This window comes from Poecilia formosa, unplaced genomic scaffold (genome assembly GCF_000485575.1).
Source record: "Poecilia formosa unplaced genomic scaffold, Poecilia_formosa-5.1.2 Scaffold467, whole genome shotgun sequence".
In the NCBI taxonomy this organism is placed as follows: Eukaryota; Metazoa; Chordata; class Actinopteri; order Cyprinodontiformes; family Poeciliidae; genus Poecilia; species Poecilia formosa.
The window spans coordinates 216840-236943 of NW_006800406.1; the positions used below are offsets into that span (position 1 = coordinate 216840).

A 20104-nucleotide genomic window follows, 5' to 3' on the forward strand; every position below is an offset into this window, starting at 1 on the left:
TTTTATTTTGCTAAAAGGAAAATATATAACAGCCCAATAGATGGAGTTAGAGCCATACTTACAAAATAAAAAAATAAAATAAAAAATAAAAAAGTTGAAGTAATCTCAAAATCTGTCATCTTTCAGAGGAAAAACAATGTTGGTGATAGATATTGATGATGGAAAGGAAGAATCCAAATATCTAAAGAGTCATTCTTTGCTCAGAAGAACTGAGGTATGAATAAATATTACTTAAAGATCCTTGTTTAAAATCAAGTTTGAACCGATACCTATTCTTTTGGTATTTTATGCCTTAACTGCAGAGTCCAGGCCGTCTGCAGTTCCCCAAACCGGATCTCTGTCAGCAACAGGAATTTCTGCTTCGATTTTGAAAGCACTTCTTACTCTGTGCCTCTGAACTTACTTTGCGTTAGCAAAGTAAGTTGTTAATGTATGTAAGTTAATGCATGACTAAATTGTCATGCAAAGTGTGCAGTAGTTGCATGAAAACATACGAGTGATGCATGGAATTTCTTCTCCACATTCTTCAGTCAGTGTTTGTCCAATAAGGACGTTATTGCATTACTGTAAACACAGATGCCGGCTTAGAGCCGCTCGTCTCCGTTTTCACACCTCCAACCACCAAGCTCCACATTACGCACTTGGATCAGAAGAGACCCAAACTCCACAGAGGATTGTTAAGTAATGGAAACTGTTAAGGAGCTCTGTTTTATTGTTGCAGCTTTTCTGTTTGCCAACAGACATGCTTTGCAGGGAACTCTAAAGGGGCAGCATTATGTGTTTTCCAGGCACAGAGTGCCATTTTATAGCACAGTCAAGTAACTATGCTAACTTCGGTTGCTATTAAAGTGCTGTATATATCAAATACGACTTAAAACTAATTTCACTTTGTAATTTAACACATTAAAAATGGGTCTCCGTCACTTTAAAAACGCCTGCTCTTTCTGAAACTCCGCCTCCTGGAAGTCATCACAACATGGCTCCTCTATTAACCCTTTCAAACACTTTTTATAGTATTTAAAAGGGTTAAATCAATGTTAGAAGAACTAGTCTAGTCTACAAGCCTAAAGTAAATCTGTGATTATTTCTATTTCAAGACAATATACTTCTTGTTTTGTGCAAAAGTAAACAGAGATATCATAATTATACTCTCTGGTCAGATTCCAGACATGGCTTGGTTTGCAATTTCACAGTAAATTCAGGATACATCTCTGTATCCAGTTTTATGTACTCATTATTTATTTATAGATTAGTAGGTTGAAGTAATCTTTCCTTTGAAGACTTGAAGGGTTTTTTTTCTTCATGCAACCAAGCTTTCAAAATCCATGCGACAGATAGATTTGAAGTGAAGGTTACATTTAATTACAGTGCCTTGCAAACGTACTTAAACTTTTTCAATATGTTGTAGTGCAGCAACCACAAACAATAGATGTTAGTAAGCTTTTGTTTAATAGACCAACACAAAGTACTGAAAACTTGCTAGACGGAATGAAGATGAAGATTCTGCATAGTTTTCAAAGTTAATGTATTTTTTTTCACAAATACGGTCTGAAAAGGAAGGCATGGTATTGGCCCATTTTGCCTTTAGAAGTCACCTACCGAAAACAGAGTCAAACAGTGTGTGTGTGTGTGTGTGTGTGTGTGTGTGTGTGTGTGTGTTTAATCTCAGTATAAAGGAGAGGTCAGCAGACAGGTCAGGGAGGAAGTTGTGGAGAAGCTTAAAGCAGGGTTAGAACAACTATCTATCATCTACTCTACAAATCTGACCTTTATGGGAGCAGTTGCATAAAAACCAATTAAGTAGATTGTGGCATAAAAATGAGAAAAATCTAAGTGGTGTGAATAAGTCTACAAAGCACTATGAATGGAATTAAAAAGCAAAGCACTGCTTTCCACTACTACTGTGGCAATGAACAATAAATCAATTAATTGCATGATAAATTAAAATGGGCTTGAATATTTCCATTTGTTTGTTTTACTCTTCTCTCTCTCTCTCTCTCTTTCTACCAAAGACTGAATAACAAAAAGTTTCAGCCTAGTGCAGTGGTGCCCAAAGTGGGTCCTGGAGGGCCGGCGTCCTGCATGTTTTAGGTCTCTCCCTGGTTTAACGCACCTGGATCAAATGATGGTTCATTAGAAGGATTAAGAAGAACACTGAACTGCTGAGAAGGTTGTTACTACCACCAGGAAGAGAACTAAAACATGCAGGATGGCAGCCCTCCAGGACCCACTTTAGGCACCACTGGCCTAGTGCATTGGTCTCAACTAGCCAAAAAAATTTGTTTGCAGTGCTTTCAGTATCCATTTTATTTATTATTATTTTTTTAAATTTTATTTTGGATCTTTAAAATGTCTTCCAGTTCCAGAATTAAATGTTTGTTAGAAATGAAAGTTTATTAATCTTTGAGCAGGTGTATGCGTATTATTATTCCATTTCCCATTATGCTACTCTCAAAATAACAATATTATAGTTAATCACAAAAACCTCTGGGACAATTTATCACCCAGCAAAGTTTGTCATTATGACAGGCCTAGCTACTAACTCTCCCTGTCTCCAACCTCTGTTGGACTTTGGAGACAGCATTGACATATCAAAAATATATACTAATGTCTAACATAAACATGTTCAAGTCACTGAAAACAAAACCTTCAAAATTTGTTTCTATTGTGTGAAGAATGCCAACTGTAGCAGTTTTTGCAAAACATCAGGTGTTTTATCTGCTGCAGCACGGTAGCAAGGTCGACCTTTACAGCAACAGAGTAAAGGTCAGCTTTTAGAACCTGTCACTTCCATCCTCGTTTCTGAACAGCCCATTCTACGCCGATTACCTAAAACCCAGAACTCCAAACCCAAGGTACATATTTGGTAAAAAACAACCAGCAATTAAAAATGACTAATGTGATTATCAGAGCACAACCTGATCAGAACATGTTGGTTTTCTGCTGGAAGGAAGCATTATCCAAGTGCTTCTTGCACTATGCTGATGTGTTTTGTCACAACACAATAAGATTAAGCTTTGTGTTGTGACAGTAACAAAATCATTGGCAGCAAGTAGAGACATGCCGATTGAGCATTATGTGAATATCTAGTGCATGAGTCAAAGCGCCTGCGAGCGCTCCTCTCTGCAGGACGGCTCCACATCGCCGTTTAAATTAGCAGCACTCCCAGACACGCACACTCAGCACGTTGGATCTGAAAAGGGAATTTTAGGTCGAGCAAAGATGGGAGTCGTTCAGGGAAGGTTGCTTCAAATCACAGAAATCAGCACGAAGGTGTCGCTTCGTGAGGAGTTTGATCATTTCCAGGATGACGGCAAATCTCCAACCAGCTCCCCCTCCTGCGTCTTCACAAACCTCCCTACTATTTATAGACCGTGTAAAACAGAAGGACTCCAAAAATAAAAGAGTGAACTTTTTACCCCAAAGAATAATACGGCTGGGTTCTGGTTGGCAGGAACGAGAGAAAACGTTGAACAGAGAGAGAAATGGAAATCAGCTGTCGAGCAATCTCTCCCAATCCGTCGAACAATCTAAGGCTGGTGGAGTGCGGTGTGTTTTTTCGGGACTACATGTGTGTACAAAGCACATCGCCCAGAGCAACAGCTAACAGGTGACATGTGGACATGCCCTCGTACTCCCTGCCGGGATGCTGCAGATAAAAAAGATCTGAAGAGAGCTGATATGGCCTGAGGTTGCAGGATGATTGGTGGGGGCGATGGGTGGGTTTGTGAGGGATCAAACTGTCCTGACAGAAAGAAAGTGTATGAAGAACTGTGAGTGCTTCTTCATACAGAATTTGCTGCTGCTCATTTCACAACTTTGACATTTCAAATCTTTGCAATTTAACTCCTATCATAGACATTTTTCCTGGGTACGCAGCTTCGTAATGACCATCAGTTTGTAATAACAAGAGGGATGTTTTGCATTCGTTTTAACAACCAGCAGTTTAAGATAATTTCCTAGATTCTACTAAGGCCTAGTCCACGCATAGCCAGATATCTGGGAAGACGAATACGTTTTTATGTGTTTTGTCCTTCCATCCAAACAAAAGCTCTGTTTTATATCACAAAAAACATGAAAACTCAGATCAAAGTAGAGATTTCAGAAAACTCAGTGTTTATGTTTGTATGTGTACATGGGAAAACCGAGATTTAGGGTCTTGCGAATTTTAGACTGTAACAAAAAATACACCAATATATCGACATTGTCATCATATATTGATGTTATGCATGTGTTTTAATAATGTTATATTCTAATACGCAATTTAAAAGTAATTCAGCCTAGATATCTGTACATGTAAACGAAGCTCTTGGCATATTTTGCAGGGTTCATGAGGATGGAAACTTTTCAGAAAAAATGTGTGTGACAGAAATATTTGTTTGTTAAGTGTGTACTAAACCTAAGACTACTGTCAGGATGCATGGTTTTTGATTTCCAACAGGTAATGTCTGCTAGTCACTCAGTTGGAATTACTTTGGTTTGACTGGGGGGGGGGTCACATAAGAAGATGTAGGAAATGTGCATATAAAATAGCAAAGGAGTCCTCTAGTTGAAAAAAAAAAACAAAAACAAAAAAAAAACAACTTATGAGGTATGTCGAGTCTCGAAGACCTCGGCCTTGGTCCATCCACGTGTTTTGCACAAGTGAATGGTTGCCATGGGGAACAGAAGGATTTTTCAAACATGCATGAAAGAATCAAAGCAACACTAGTGTGTTTTTGATGAGGGAATTATAACATGTAAACTAAAAAAAGACCATTTTAAACAATACTGCTCCTTTAGAAAATGTAAAAAACAAGCAAACATATTTTACAATATTTACCTACTGCACCTTTAATAATTTCAGGGGGATTTTTTTCCACTTTTTATTTTGTCATTGTCAGCAGTTGCTGCCCTCGGCAAAACCGTTTATGTCAACCTATGCCAAGAACTGACCATGAATTATTGTGCTGTTCAAGTATTGTGTTAATTTTCCTCAAATAAAATGAGGTCAGCCACCTTTGAAAGATTAACAACTGGTAATAAAAATTTTATTACCAATTAGTTTTACAGCTAATAAAAATAAAGCAGGTGCCAATGTCTTGTAGTTGTGTAACCTTGTGATAATTCCGGTGGAGATTTTGTGTGACTTGTGCACAAACCCTCCTCTGTCTGAGCCACTTTGATAGCAGCCTGCAGCGCTTTGCTGGAGACGTGGACGGCCTTGAGGAGTGGGGAGCGTGAGGTGAGTAGAAGAAGAACAGTGGTGCTGTCTTTGAAGGCTCTAAGCATCTGCTTGTTTCCAACAAACCTTCTGTTTAAACAAGCTCATCTCTACAGCCTGAAGTTAAAACCAAGGCTAGCAAATACGTGGACTGGACTGGCATAAAACAGGAGCAAAGAAAAAGAAAGAGTGAGGAATATTGTTTGCTAAAGAAAACAACCAATCATGTGCTGTGTTCTTCAAATTATACAGTTTATCACTGAATAAAAAGCACTTTGTTAAACGATGGCAGTCAAATCAGAGTCCCCTTGAGTCACTCTTTGAAGAAAAACTCTTTGCAGCAGTAAAGCTTTAAAAAAACTTTTTGGGTGTCATTAACAACTTATGTCTGCTTGGGGAAATTTGTGATAATTTTTCTTTGCAACACAGCTCAACTTTAAATCTTGCCACATGTTTTCAATTGGATTTAGGTCTGGCCTTTGACTAGGCCATCATAAGACATGAATCTGGTTTGATCAAAAATAATTTCATTGTAGCTCTGGTTGTAGGTGTAGGGTCATTATCCTGATGGAAGGTGAAACTCAGTCTCTGAGCTCTGGGTGGGGCTGGGCAAAGTGGCTTAAAAATAAAATCAGATTTTTTTATAACAAATTAAATTTTAGATTTTAATTGATATGTTTTATCCTCACTTTTTCCCCCCTTAAAGAAAATTACAAATGACAAAAATATCCATTTCAACAATTCCTGTGAGTAGACCTGAATTCAAAGTCAAATAGAAGCTGTTAAACACGTTCATCAGACAAGGTGGTAGTTCTAGGGCAGGTCAACATCATTCTGGAACTCCAAGAAGTGCAATAGTAAGACCGTCCAGATTTCTAACAAAGTAGATCTTCAAAACAGAAAAATGGATTAATTGATAAAATCAATTAATCGCCCCCTCGGAGATGTTGAAGCCTTTAAACCTCTCCAGAACTTTCTCCCTGACCAGTCTGCTGGGTTTCTCAGGACTCATGATGCTGTTAGGTCACTAATGTTCTCTAAACAGAACAAACACATTTTTACTGAGATTCAATTACATCTACTATCCCTCCTGCACTTCACACTCATAGTACTGTTTGTGTTGATCTTGACATAAAATAAAAATGTTTTATGAATGCAACATGATAAAATGTAAAAAAGATCGCGGAGTGTGAAAACTTGTGAGCTAGGACTGTCAAATGACATTTGCTTGTTAAAGGGGCAGTACTATGTGTTTTCCAGGCATTTGGTGCCATTTTAAAGCACAATCAAGTAACTATGTTGCTTTCAGTTGTTATAAAAATGCTATACACATAAAGTCTGATTTAAAAGAAATTTTGCTTCCTAAATTAACAACTTGAAATTGGGTCTCTGTCTCTTTAAAAATTCCTGCTCTTTCTGAAACTCTGCCTTCAGGAAGTCATCACAACATGGCTCCTTTATTAAACCTTTAAAAATGTTTTACCAGCATTGTGCTGAGAAGTAGATTATATAATAAGCTCAGCAGCTGTGCAGTTCCACCAGGTGTTTGCTAATTGTTGCTGGCTAGTCTGAAGGAGCTGAGTGGGGGTATCATGGGGGAGGGCTGCTCTGTGAGGTGGAAGCTTGGAAGCTGCAGCTCAGAGGAGGACCTTCGCCTTGAAGGCGGTGCTAGGCCCACCCAGCAGTTTTGCACATCTGAATGGTTGCCATGAAGATTAAAGGATTTCTCAAACATGCATGAAACAATCAAAACAACACTCCAGGTGTGTTTTTGATGAGGGAGTAACATTATAACATGATGTAAAGCTAAAAAAATTTGATTTTACATGATACTGCAGCTTTTAAAATTGTTTACATTTTGGAAATTTTAGAAGCAAAATCTGGTCTGAAGAAGAAACCTTTGAAGTGTTCTTGCTGCTCTCGCAGATACATTTGGTTCTGCATAGGGCAGAACTGACATGAACCCTACACTTTTCTGTCCTGGAGCTTTAGCGAGAAAAATATGTGCTTAATGTCTGGTTTCAAACATTGCAGATAATGAAACCCTGAATGTAAAAACATCTTTTGACTAAAGTCTGAAAGCGTTCAACCACTGTCTAAACCTGCTGATCTCTGCAAGGATACTGATGCCTACCTGCAGCGGTCAATGGAGGTGTACAGTCTGGCCTGACACACTCACTCATGCCTAGGGCTAATTTATACAGAGCAGTTAACCTAGCAGGCGTGTTTTTGGACTGTGGAAGGAAACTAGAGTACCTGGAGAGAACCCACACATCCACAGGGAGAACATGCCAACTCTGAGCTGAAAGACTCCAGGATGGATTTGAACCTCAGTACAGACGTACTCTGAGCATGTCAAATAAAACATTTAAGTCACTGATAAGTCTGTCGCAAGAAGCAATTAATCAATTCATAAATAAATTTGATAAATTTAAAAAAGTATGATAATTTCCATTCGGATTATTAATATTTTTGAAGAGCAAATTAGTTTACAGAAACTTAATATTCCATTTTATTTATAGATTCAGTTGTATGCAGATTTTTATTTCCTTTCTGTTATTGGTATTGGTTGTTGTATTTTATTTAGGATATTTAAAATATCGTACAGTTCCAGTGTTAAGTGCTCTTTAATAAAATTAAAGTTTATTGGTCGTTAAGCAGGCAATTTTGCATTCTTATGCCAATATGGATATGGTTTTTGAAAATGATCCCAAAACAACATATGATCGTTTATCGCAATAATTCCTAGGACAATTTATCATCCAGAAAAATGAGTTATCGTGATAGGCCTAGTCTCAGGGCTGCAGAGTGTTTTTAAAAGTGTGAAGAGTATATTTGTAATATTTGAAAATATGTAATCATACTTTCAAATGCCCTTAATCATGAAAGTATGATTAAAGGGACAGAAATACCGGGAAGAGGCCCTTCAACGTTCTCAATGCGCCTTTCAGACATAACATGACCCTGAATGTGAGGTATGATGAGGTACTCCCTCTAATAACCAACTCTTGAGTCACTTTGTGAGACAGATACCGAACCACAGGCTCAGCTTATATCCTCTCACTCCATGCAAGTGATAGTCAAACTATGCATTGTATCTGAATGTGATCTCTCTCAGCACTGGAAAACAGAATCCTGCTGAGTCTCAGATTCAGGAGAAACAAGATGGTTTCCATCACGGTCACTGGATGTTGAATCAGCTCTTTTGCCAGGCAACAACATTCAGGGGTGCATAGAAGATGGACTATTAAGTCCTCACTTGGGTGAGGTTTGTGACCATATGCCTAAAACTTCTCCTGTGCGGGGGTACTGCAGGAGTATGGGCTGTCAGAATCCTTAAAGAAGGGCCATTCAGTCCCTACAACTGGTGATGAGACAGCTTAGCCCTTAGGGAGAAACAGAGTCGCCACGTCTCTCTGTCAAAGGGAGACAGTTAAGCTGGTTAGGGCTTCTGTTTAGGATGGTTTCTGGATGCCTTCTTAGGGAGGTATTGCAGTGGAACAGATTAAGTCACATAGGCGGTGGAAAGCCTTGGACTTCCCAACATGAGTTGGAGGAGGAAGCGAGGAAGAGGGAGTTATGGACATCTATGCTGAAGCGGTTAAAAGACCCTTCGGGGTCCCTGCTAAAGGAGGCCATTTGTAAAGTTACACAGTCAAAATTAACAGCAATAATTTGGGTTTTTTAATCTGTCAGCAGTAGGCCTGTCGCGATAAACGATATATCAGTTAATCGCACGATAAATTAAACCTATCAACCTCATTTTAATTATCGGCTTTATCATCTCTTCCTGCCTTTTTTTCTTTCTGTTGATGACACTGAATGAAAAAGGCTCAGATCCGGTGCTCTCTACTGACCTTCCCTTCCTCATTTCCTTGGTGTAATGAACGTTCTAACATTGTCATAAGGGCAAAATGGGGGCAAAAAATCACGTAGAATGAACTATTGCATTAGGGAGTCGGATGTGCCCATCTTCTCTATTTAAATCTAGTGATTACTGAAGGGCAATATAGTATACAGACTTTATAATCTGCACTCTTTTGGTTGAATCCAGTATTTATTTCCACTTTGGTTTTATGTTGTTTAGTTTTTATTTAAGTATGTTTTTTGTTAATGGAGACAGAGAATCACTTTTATTTTTGGTTGTTTTGTTTATTTAGTTTATTAGTTCCAGTGTTATGTGTTCTTTTGAAAATAAAGTGCATCTATCTATGGCAGGAAATCGCAGGCATTATTAGTCAATATTATCGTTTATCGCAATAATTTTTTTAGACAATTAATTGCTCAGCAAAATTTATTATCGTGACAGGCCTTGTCAGCAGAGAAAAACAATGAGGGTTAATTTCTCAAAGACATATTTTCACCATTCATTTATAAATTTACACAGTTTCAAGCTAAATATTTAGTTGTATATACTTGCTTATTTAATACTCCACTTACTAAGTAAATGTTTACTTTGAAATTGAGACCTTTATAAATGAATGAATAACATGGTGACAATATGGCATTGAAAAATGATCCACCATTCTCATTTTCTCTTATGATCTAATGATTTATGGATTTTTGAATACAAATATGGCTTTAAACACTCCTATACAAGACAACATAAATTAATTATCAAATAAATATATAAGTATATGTACAATATATTTACTTGCCATGAACATTTCATATTCTGAGACATTATTTGTAAAAGTGGCGTATATACTACTTTCAGTCATTTGTCAGATGAAACTCTTATAAAGTATCTGTGAAATCTGTGAATACTCAAGACGTGCATAGCTGCCTATTTTAGTTGTTTAAAGTATATTTTGTGCTCAGACACAAAATATACTTTAATATGTGCTGATGTTAACTATCTTAGCACTACAGCAGAAGCTAACATGTACAGTTTTCCTGATTTCTACTCTTGGGCTTACAGCGAAGGAAAATAAATACCATTTCTGGGTTGGCTGCTTTTCAAACACCAGTCAATTCTGTGAGATTAAAGGAGAAACTATGATGGCTTATCTCTATCACTGACATGAATTTGTGATTTTTAAACCACTTTTTGTTTAGTTTATCTTCTATTTGGTAAGTTAAACCAAGCTCAGCTGGATGGTGTCATAACATAGATAATCTAAAACAAAACAAAAAAATATTGATGCATGTTTTTAAGGACAATGTGATGCTGGTATCACTCTCACAATACAAATTTAAATAAATGGAGTCAAACATCTCTCGCAGCAGCTTTTCACATCAACATTTGTGAGTATGTTACATGACATTTAAATAAAAAACATTATTTATGGACTGTAGAGCAGCAAGTGTCAGCAAATATTGAACAATTCAGACAATGGTTGGACTAAATGTATCATAAGAACCTGAACAAGCCTCCAGCCTGAACCAAAAGTAACTATTTTGCTTGAAAACTAAGCACTTAACTATCACTGGGTGGAAAAAAAAAGAAGAAAAGTTTGGTTTGAAATTGGTAAACTAATCCAGTGGTTTAATCTCAGGAAGTCAAAAGTAATATCCACACCCCTATCTTTTCACATTTTGCCATGTTATCATCTCAAACTATAACACTTTAAAACAAATTTGGAATGTATGACATACATTTGTCAACATGCAAAACAGAAAACAATTACAACACTTCAGCTTCACCTCACCTATGTGGTAAAACATGGAGGTGGTAGGTTCATGCTGTGGGGATGTTTTCCTTCAGCAGGGATAGAGCGGAGATAGAATTCAGTGGATTTTAGATCAAAGCATGTTAGAATGACCTAGCCAAAGTCCAGAGTTATACGTTTTAAATATTAAATCTTAAATGATGTGATGTCTTCTCATCCATTCTGAACCAGCGTTATAGAGACATTCCCCAAAAACTACCACCAAAAGACTGACAAGAGGAAAAGTCTAAGGGGTCTTTAGGGCGATTTCTATCACTTACTTTTCTGAGGAATAAAACATAAAATCTCTTTCCGACTTCAATGAGTCTCTGGCAGGAAAATGTCCAAAGTATTCCCAAAAGTCCAAGGCGGGAAACTCGACCCTTCCTCGGTTGTGTATAAAAAGTATTCCGTTCAGCTCGAGCTCTTACCTACAAGCTCATTGTTCAATAAGAAGCAGCAGCTGACACACCGGGTTGGCAGGAAAACTTCTCCCGCTTCTCCACACACACTTTTATCCAATGTTTCGAATAAAAAAGGCGCAGGAAACAGAGGAAAGGTAAAACAACTACTTTTCTTGCTACCTGACCTGTTCAACGTCCACTCCCGCATCACATTTATCGGACTCTGTCCTCACACAGCCGCTTACCTCCCGCTCAGTCCCGCATGATTCGTCACGCCACGTCCTGCTTGCAGCGTGTCTCCGTCCAGCGGTTCACTTCAGTCCATCCAGCGAGTCGTCTCCTCCCGGAGCAGAGCACGCGCTTCCCGGGCTGTCAGTGAGTAAGTAAGCACCTGAACGCACGTCAGGCAGCATCGTCACGCGCCCACACACAGAGGAACGCGCAGAGTAAGACAAATAAAGGAAAATGAATTTAGAAAACGGTAGAACACCACTACCGTTCTACCGTAGTGTTTAGTAAAAACAAAAACGAATAAAGTAAATGAATCCTTACTGAAGATGTTTATTTTATTTAAGTTACATTTTCAACAGGTATTCAAACTATGAGAGTACAAAGAGTTTAAAGACAGCGCAGGACAGGTACTACACTGACCCCAGGTGGACACAGTTGAAAGTGCAACTTTTCTAAAATCTGTTTTTTAATATACTTAATTAATTATATACTTAATAATGTATCCGGTATTTCGGTTTAAAACCTTTGCATAAAGTATAAATTGGAGTTTTTGTTACCTCGTTAGGAACCATTAATGAAAAAAAGCGTCTATTTAAATTTTGTTTAAATGTATTACATTGGAAAACAAGCCCCTTTTCGTTTCATGCATTAACAGAAAAAAATTAAAATAAAAAAAAATAAATAATTTGGCTTGATTTCTTTACCCCTGTAATATTTAAGTATCAAAAACAAAGCACTTCTGACTTGATGTTTTTGGCCCATTAGACGAAATGTTGGACACCCTGACGTAAGATGTCACACGAGCTTCTTGTTGCACAGTTTGACCAGCAGAGAGCGCCCAAAAGCTTCTCATAGCTACGCTCTCAAACATAGCTAAGTTGTTTGTTGAATTGCTCTATTTCAAAAATAAAAATCTAGAATCTGGCAGATCATGATAAAACTACTGTTCAAAACTTTAGAACAGTAATAACCAGACTGAGTTCAAATGGTAAAATAAAAGTGGTGTTCTGGAAGATCAGCGGCTCCACAATTTAATCTTTTTCTTTTATTTGTGAACCTGCCTCCTTCTTCTCTGAATTTCTTTTTCAGATTATGTGCTACTTTAAACTTACAGAGTTTGTCATCATATTCAGAGAAAGCTGAAAATACCAAACTGGCAATTACATCAGAAAATGAGAAAACAACCCAATAAGTCTAATTGATTATTTTCAGTTTGGACAAATTTCTCTTGCAATTCTGTCATTCTTCTTTAACATTTTTCTAAATTTCATTGTGTTTAATTTGTAATATATATTTTTATTTATATAAAGTTGATCTTAGTTTTAGTAGGATTTTGAAAGTCTCGGTTTACCATTTTTACTATTATTTTATTTCATTTTAATTGTTACTGGCTGAAATTTTGTGAAATGTTACATAACCCATGTTATTTTGTAAAAGAAAAACCTTTTTTTTGTTTTTGTTTTTTTTTTTACTAACAAGTAAAATAAAGTTAGACAGCGAGTGGAGGATAAATCTTTCCAATTAGACTGTACCATCGTCTAAGCAGGTGAGAAAAGTAAACCTGAAACAACTGCATGAGCGACGGCCCCTGATTCTGTTGACCCTCCACTTCTGACATCTGTACCTAGAATAGGTGTTTTTTTTTCCCAAAATAAAATTTCTGTAACTTATATTTTTAATTTTAACATCCTTTTATTTATTCTCCACAGGTCCCTGTTTGTTATAGGTTGAGTCTGTGTTGATTTTATTATAATAGAGCGTAGATTAAATAAAATTAAAATAGTATCATGATAAACAGGTGTTTCAAATGTTCGGAAGATTCCTGCCTTTGTTAAGGACAGGTAGAAGCTGAGGACATTTTTGGATGTAAAAACAGATTTCAGAAATATAGTATAACGATAAACCTCTGTGAATCTTCCTCTTGTGGAAAAGGAAGTTCAGGTTTTTTCTTAGTTTATTTGCCCAAACTTGAACCTCTCAGTCAGTCCTCTGCTCAGTGTTCCTCTGACATTTTCCTCTCCTGTTTTTCCTCTCACATCCATCAAACCGTCTGCTCACTCACCAGTGCTTTCTGTTTCTGTCTTCACCTGGAAGGATTCCCAGCAGCTCCAGCTGTGGGTTTGCTCACTCAGTCCCTTGTATCAAACAAGATGAGCCGAAACAAAAAATGAAAATAAAAAGGTGAATAAAAGCTAAGCCAGACCAGCTGGCTTTGGAGAGCGGGGCAGCCCGAGCTGGGCAGCGTTTGGGTCTGACTTTTCTGCAAAGTGAGCAGCTGAGGTAGTCCACAATCCAACACCCCCACCCCCACACCCTCTGACACATACACACTCAGACACACACACACATTCACACACCCTGTGACCTCCTGCGTCCCAGCTCAGTGCATGTCTGTGGAAGAGCGCTCACCTGTTGCTGCCACTTGCAGTATATTTAGCTGTGAGGTGTCACTGATGCAGTGTGTGCGTGTGTGTGTGTGTGTGCGTGTGCTTGTGTGCGTGTGCGTGTGTGTGTGTGTAGAGGAGAGAAAAATGTGTTGCTGACACTCAGGGGCCCTCTGTGGTCTTGGTGCGAGAGCCCAGGATTACTGCTTCTACACTGTAAATCATGACATTGTGTTTAATTGAAAACAGAGTGAATCTAAGGTTTTGCTAAGACTCAATTAAACTACGTAAGTCCAGCGGTTTTAACTTTTTTTATACTAAGTACTTCATTTAAGTATTGAGGTAAAAAAGTTTTAAAATGAACTTATTTCATTTGAAGTCATGTGAAAGGGTGACATGGGGATTTGCCAGTAAGGTATCCCATAGTGCATTCATTTTGCCACCAACCAACAGCAACTAATTTAACAAATTTTTTATTTGTTACAAAACTTGGTTTTAAGATGTCTAAGGTGAAAATGTCGACTCCAAAGCTTCATATGCAGTCAGTTCATCCAGAGTGAGCAGTGCAGTTTGGCTACGTTTGAATACATCAAACTGCACTGTGAGAGAGAAATGTTCGTTTTCATCACCACCTGGTTCTACGTGAGGGTGCAGCTTTGTATAATGATTGTGTTTGTTTTACTGAAAGAAAAAGTGAGCAAACTATCACTGCTTCTTGTGTTTGCTCTTAATGTTTGAGTAGAGAAACAAATAAGAAGCAGGAGCCAGGAACTCTTTCAATCAAGTTATAAAAATAATGGACCTCAGAAAGCTTTACATGTACAAAAACAACAACAACAACAACAAAAAACGTAATTGTTTAAACAATTAAAAAATCCTCAGATTAACTAAGTTAATTTAAGTTAAGGTGACTAAAATTGCACAGGATTATCTGCTAATTTAATAAAAACAAACAAAAAAATGGAGGCAACAAGTTTGCACATATTTTTTAAGTAAGGAGAACTACTGAGGTTTTACAGTGGACACGTTACCCACAGGCCGAGCCTGCCAGCATGTCGGAGGTATCGGCTCTCTGAGCATCTGCTAGCCGGAGGATTACGCTCAGCTGTCCCGTCCTGTCAGACCCGGCAGACGGAAAGAAAGAGGCAGGCGGAGGGATCGGCTGACTCTGACGGTCTGATTCCAGAATACACTTAGAGACTCATTTGTAAAGATGATAGAAAAAAAACTTCAAATAAGCAAATTTTCCACACCAAAAATAAAAAAAAGTAGAGAAATCCAGTCTTCAGTTTGAGTTTCTTATTTCAGAGTGGGTGGAAACTTTATCGCCCTTTGCCAGAATTTTTGGTTTCCCCGTACGGCCCATTTAAAACCCCTTAGCTGTCCTGAGGACATTGGTGTCCACTGACTAAAATATTGTCCATTTAAGTTATTAAAGATGCAACACAATCCATCTGAGTACATTATAAAATGCCATTTAGTTATTTGTTGCCTGTCTAAGGAAACATCAGATCTGAACCACAAGGTCAAAGAGAACAGCAGTCCGGCTGCTTTTCCTGGACGTTTCTTCAGGTTGTTGTTGACTGTCGCCCCATGCTTGCTTATTCTGCATCTTTTTCCATTAAAAGAATTATGTGCCATGGCATTTCAGTTGCACTGTTTTGGACTTTTCAATATTGAATTAGTAAACAGAGTTCTCAGGGTTTTTGTTTGTTTTAATGAAACAGTCCCACAGCATCACAGATCCTCCACTGTGCTTCTTGATGTCAGGCGTTTTTTTCCACCTGTTCAGCTACATTCTTGGAGAGTTTGTTATTGAAAAGCTCAATATTTTCCCATCTCAGAGTAAAACTCATTTTTAAATATATTTCTTATTGTAGTAAAGAAAAGTTTTTTTTCTGGCATCACTCCCAAACAACCTGCTGACATCTAGACGGCGTCGAGTGGTTGCTATCAAGATAAAAGTCACTCTGTACAGCAAATTTCCAACAGTGAACTTTGGAAATTTTCTACTTTCTTTTATTGTTTCTTGCCTTGTTCTGCCCTGCTTGTCACAGTTCCTCTTGTTCAACAGAACGGCCCGGTTCAGATTAAGTCTGTCAGATTTCAGTCTAGACTTTGACGTTTTCAGAAAATCCTGAATCTCCTCCAGAATTTTCAGCAAGAGAGCAGAATTCACCTGTCCATTGATTACACACTGAAAAAGCACAAAATCCTACTGAGTAATTTTCATCTAGTTTCTAGTTGTAAATATTTTACCACACTTGAAATAGACAAAACTAACTTGCAAATAGCTTATATTCATTCAATAACTTATTAATATTGATTAAAAATGACTTGTTCCATTGGCAAATTATTTCACTTAGAACATGAAAAAAATGTCTTGTGACAAGTGAACTTAACCACAAATGCAGCTAGTAATTTTAATCAACATTAAGAAATGATTGACTTAAAACAAGCTCCTTTTATCCCACTGGAGTTATGAGTGATTTAGTTTCATCTCATTTCAAGTGGTCTAAGATATTTGCACTAGAAACTAGACCAAAAATACATAGTAAGATACATTTGTAGAGGATGATCAAGATGTTTTTTGGAAAAGGTCAGATGGGTCTTTGTGTTCTCATTGCTAAGCAACGGTATTGGAGGCCATTAGGGTCCAGCCTCTGTCTAGCTGTTGAACAGTGATTTTAACCCAGGTCAATGAGGCCTATGAGGTTTTAACATTGTTCTGGGTTTTTTTGTGAACACCTCAATATTGATGATTTCCTGGTTCCCCACTGTTCCATGTTTTCTCCACTGTGGATAATGGATGATCTCTGTGGACAGTGGTTCACTGGAGCCTTAGAAATCACTGTAATTCTCTCCGGACTGATAGTTGACTTTGTTTCTGATTTGTTTTGTTTTTCTTGAGTGATTCCACTTCATGTTGTCAAATTGCTTTTTTTCTAACCTGGAGCCTGGAGGTAGCTTGTGAAACTGGACTCAGCTTTCCAAATAATAAGTGGTTGTTCACAGTTAATTCATAGTTCAACAAGAACAGAAATTACTTTACTTTACAGAGCTTGAAAAGTTTTTCCCCTTCACTGCAAAAACACAAAATCCTACCAAGTAATTTTGGTTTAGTTTCATTTGCAAATTTCTTAGTATACTTGAAATATGACAAAACTAACTTCCAAGTAACTTTTCAGCAAGATGTAGGTGTGTTTTTAAAGTCAATAATTGGTTAATGTATCTTGCTGAAAAGTTACATGTAGGTTAGTTTTGATTTATTTCAAGTCTCTTAAGAAATTTGCACTAGAAACAAAACCAAAAATAAGATTGTGTTTTTGCAGTGCTTACCTCATCTTTGTCTGACAGTAAAGTTATGTTGACAGAAAAAAAAAACTCCAAAAAGAAGAAATGTGTGTTTTTCCGTTGTTACTCCTGCCTTTTACTTTATAATTCCAACAGCATAAAACATGGCAGAAGGAACACAATATGTTACGGAAAGGTTTTGTGTTTATTGAGAGGGCCCAGTGCTTTATAGTGCAGGCTGGTGAAGCCTGCATATCCCAGAGATAGAGTTACTGTGAAAGCCATGACCGAGTGTAAACTAATCCTGCCTCACCCAACTGCCAGGGATATTCCACAATCCAGCGCATGTCTCGAGGCATTTCCTCTCCATGTCCATCTGCTGGCCTACAGATCCTATGATCATGCTTACTATAGGCTTTAAATCTCATACTACTCCAGGTAAATTATGAAAAAAAAACAAAAACATTCTTATGTACAGTTTTTTGTTTTTAAGTAGATGTAGGTACAATGCCAAGATAATTCAAGGGTAAATTAAAGCCCAAAGGATGAAAACAGTCCATTGGTTTCCATAGCTGTGTCTCCATTACAAATGTCCTCACAACTTTGTTGATGTTCTGCTAACGTCGCAAAGACACAATTTTGCAATTTTGCAATTGCAGTGTTTCCATTAAACAAGAAATGCAAAAAAAAAACAAAAAAAAACACATGAATAAGTTTGTTCATGCGATAAGTCATTAAAAACATACCACACCATCATCATCCTCCTGTCATCTTCTTGTCAGCAGTATCATCTGGCTGCTGATCATGTGACTTGTGTGATGCAAAAAAGTGTTTTCCACTGCAGGTTGGCGAAATACCTGCAAACCACCTGACCCTAGCACAAAAACCTATCAAAAAACCTGAGTGTTTTTTTTTTTTTCAAAATTGTCATGTTTCGATTAAGCAAATTTATTTTTGTAATTGTAATTTACATAATTTTATGGTAATGACCTGAGAGTCACTTTGAATACATGGTTTTATCGCCATTCTCCTGCAGAGTTGCTGCTAAGCATGTCTTTATTGTCTTGTCTTGCTGGATCTTACTTGGACCAAACTGCAGCTGTCGGACAGATGGCCTAAAATGTAACCAAAGTATTCTTTGATCAGAATTCATGCAGAAGCAACAGAGGCACAAAACTCAGCAAGGATGTCCTGGATTCAAATCTCTTATCAGGACCATTAAATGTGAACTTTATTCTCCCTCTGCATGCATGGATGCTTTCTGCTCTCTGATTTTTGTTCCACAATCTGAATCTGCTGGGAGAAAATACATTCCATGTAAAGATGAAATATGATCATGAACGGTTGAATCTTAAACATGCCGTCGTGTTGACTCTGGAACAGTCATGAACGTTCCTACTGGCCTATCAGTGGCCAGGAGGTCAGAACAGAACAACACCTAAACCTTAGTTAATGTTAGTGTTCATGGTTCAACAATAAGACACAGATAACTCAACCTGAACCAAAGAGCTCCAAGGCAACAGCCACTGCTAATTAAAATGAGCGTGAAGCTCTGTCTCACATTTAACCAGAAAACACCATGAATATCCTCTTGGAGCTGCAATCTCCAACTGCATTCCTCAATGTCCTGCAACATTTAGATGTGTCCCTTCTACACATAGGAATTAAATGGCTAACCTGCCTCACTAGCATGCACTCAAGCTCTATAGCACTCTGCTAATGAGCTCATATAGGAGCCAGGTGTGATGAACTTGAGGACAGAAGTCGGAGATCACTGCCTTAGAGTTTTTCAAAAATATTCTGTGGGCTGAGGAGACAAAAGCAGAAATTTTGGAAGGTGTGCATTTCACTACATTTGCTGAAAAACTGACCAAGTATTTCAGAGAAGCGGTGATGGCGATGTGATCGCCTGGCTCTGCTGTGTTGCTTCTCAGCCTGGACATGATTGTGAGAACCCTGGAATCTGCTGTCTTAAAGGAAAGAGAAGAGAGTCTGGTCATCAATCTATAACCTCAACACTGCAAAAAAATAAACCCAAAAACTCTTACCAAGTCATTTTTGTGTAGTTTCTAGTGCAAATATCTTGAAATAAGATAAAACTAACTTACATGTAACTTTTCAGCAAGACATAGGAGCTTGATTTGAGCAATTAATATTAATTAAAAATTACTAGTTGCGTTGGCAGATAATTTCACTTATCAAAAGACAAACGTATTCCTTATTTTAGGTGAAATTAAACAAGCTCCTATTTCTTGCTGGAAAGTTACTTCTAGGTTTGTCAATTTCAAGTGCACAAAGATATTTGCACTAGAAGCTACAAAAAATTACTTGGTAAGATTTTGTGCTTTTTCAGTGAACCTTAACCTTTGTGCTTGTGAGGACTGAGGCAAACATAGAGGACTGTGACAAATGATACAAGTTTTACGTGTGTGGGGTCGGTTGGACCCCATTTCTAAACACAAGGGTAAAGGCTTCCATCTTTCCTGTGGGGATCAGAGCTGTCGGGTTCCTCCGCAGCTCCAGCTGAAAACAGAGACAGAGCAGAACTTCAGATGCTCACTGGCAGGAGACAACTGTGAGGAGCTGCTTGAAATGCCAGTCATTTCACAGTGGGATTTAACTCACAGAAATCAGGCGGTGTGAGGTCATTCTAACTGGAGAGGTCAGAGGTCGGGGCACCTACCTGGACACTGGTGTCACACACGAGTCCAGCTGACAGCTACAGACTACAGACTACATACTATAGAGTACAGACTACATTCTATAGAGTACAGACTACAGACTATAGACTATAGACTACAGACTACATACTATAGAGTACAGACTATAGACTACAGACTACATACTATAGAGTACAGACTACATTCTATAGAGTACAGACTACAGACTATAGACTATAGACTACAGACTACATACTATAGAGTACAGACTATAGAC

General features: G+C 37.8%; 1 protein-coding gene across 1 annotated transcript in view; it reads right to left on the minus strand.

Annotated features, from left to right (window-relative positions):
• The window catches only part of mef2ca (myocyte enhancer factor 2ca), a 41871-nt gene extending 28039 nt beyond the window's left edge, over nucleotides 1-13832 (minus strand). Inside the window, exons 1-2 of the mRNA XM_016664103.1 lie at nucleotides 13552-13832; nucleotides 11504-11649 (exon numbers count right to left, since the gene is read on the minus strand). The gene's annotated coding sequence lies outside the window, so the exon portion shown is untranslated. The remainder of the gene's footprint in view (nucleotides 1-11503; nucleotides 11650-13551) is intronic.
• Nucleotides 13833-20104: the final 6272 nt, after the last annotated feature.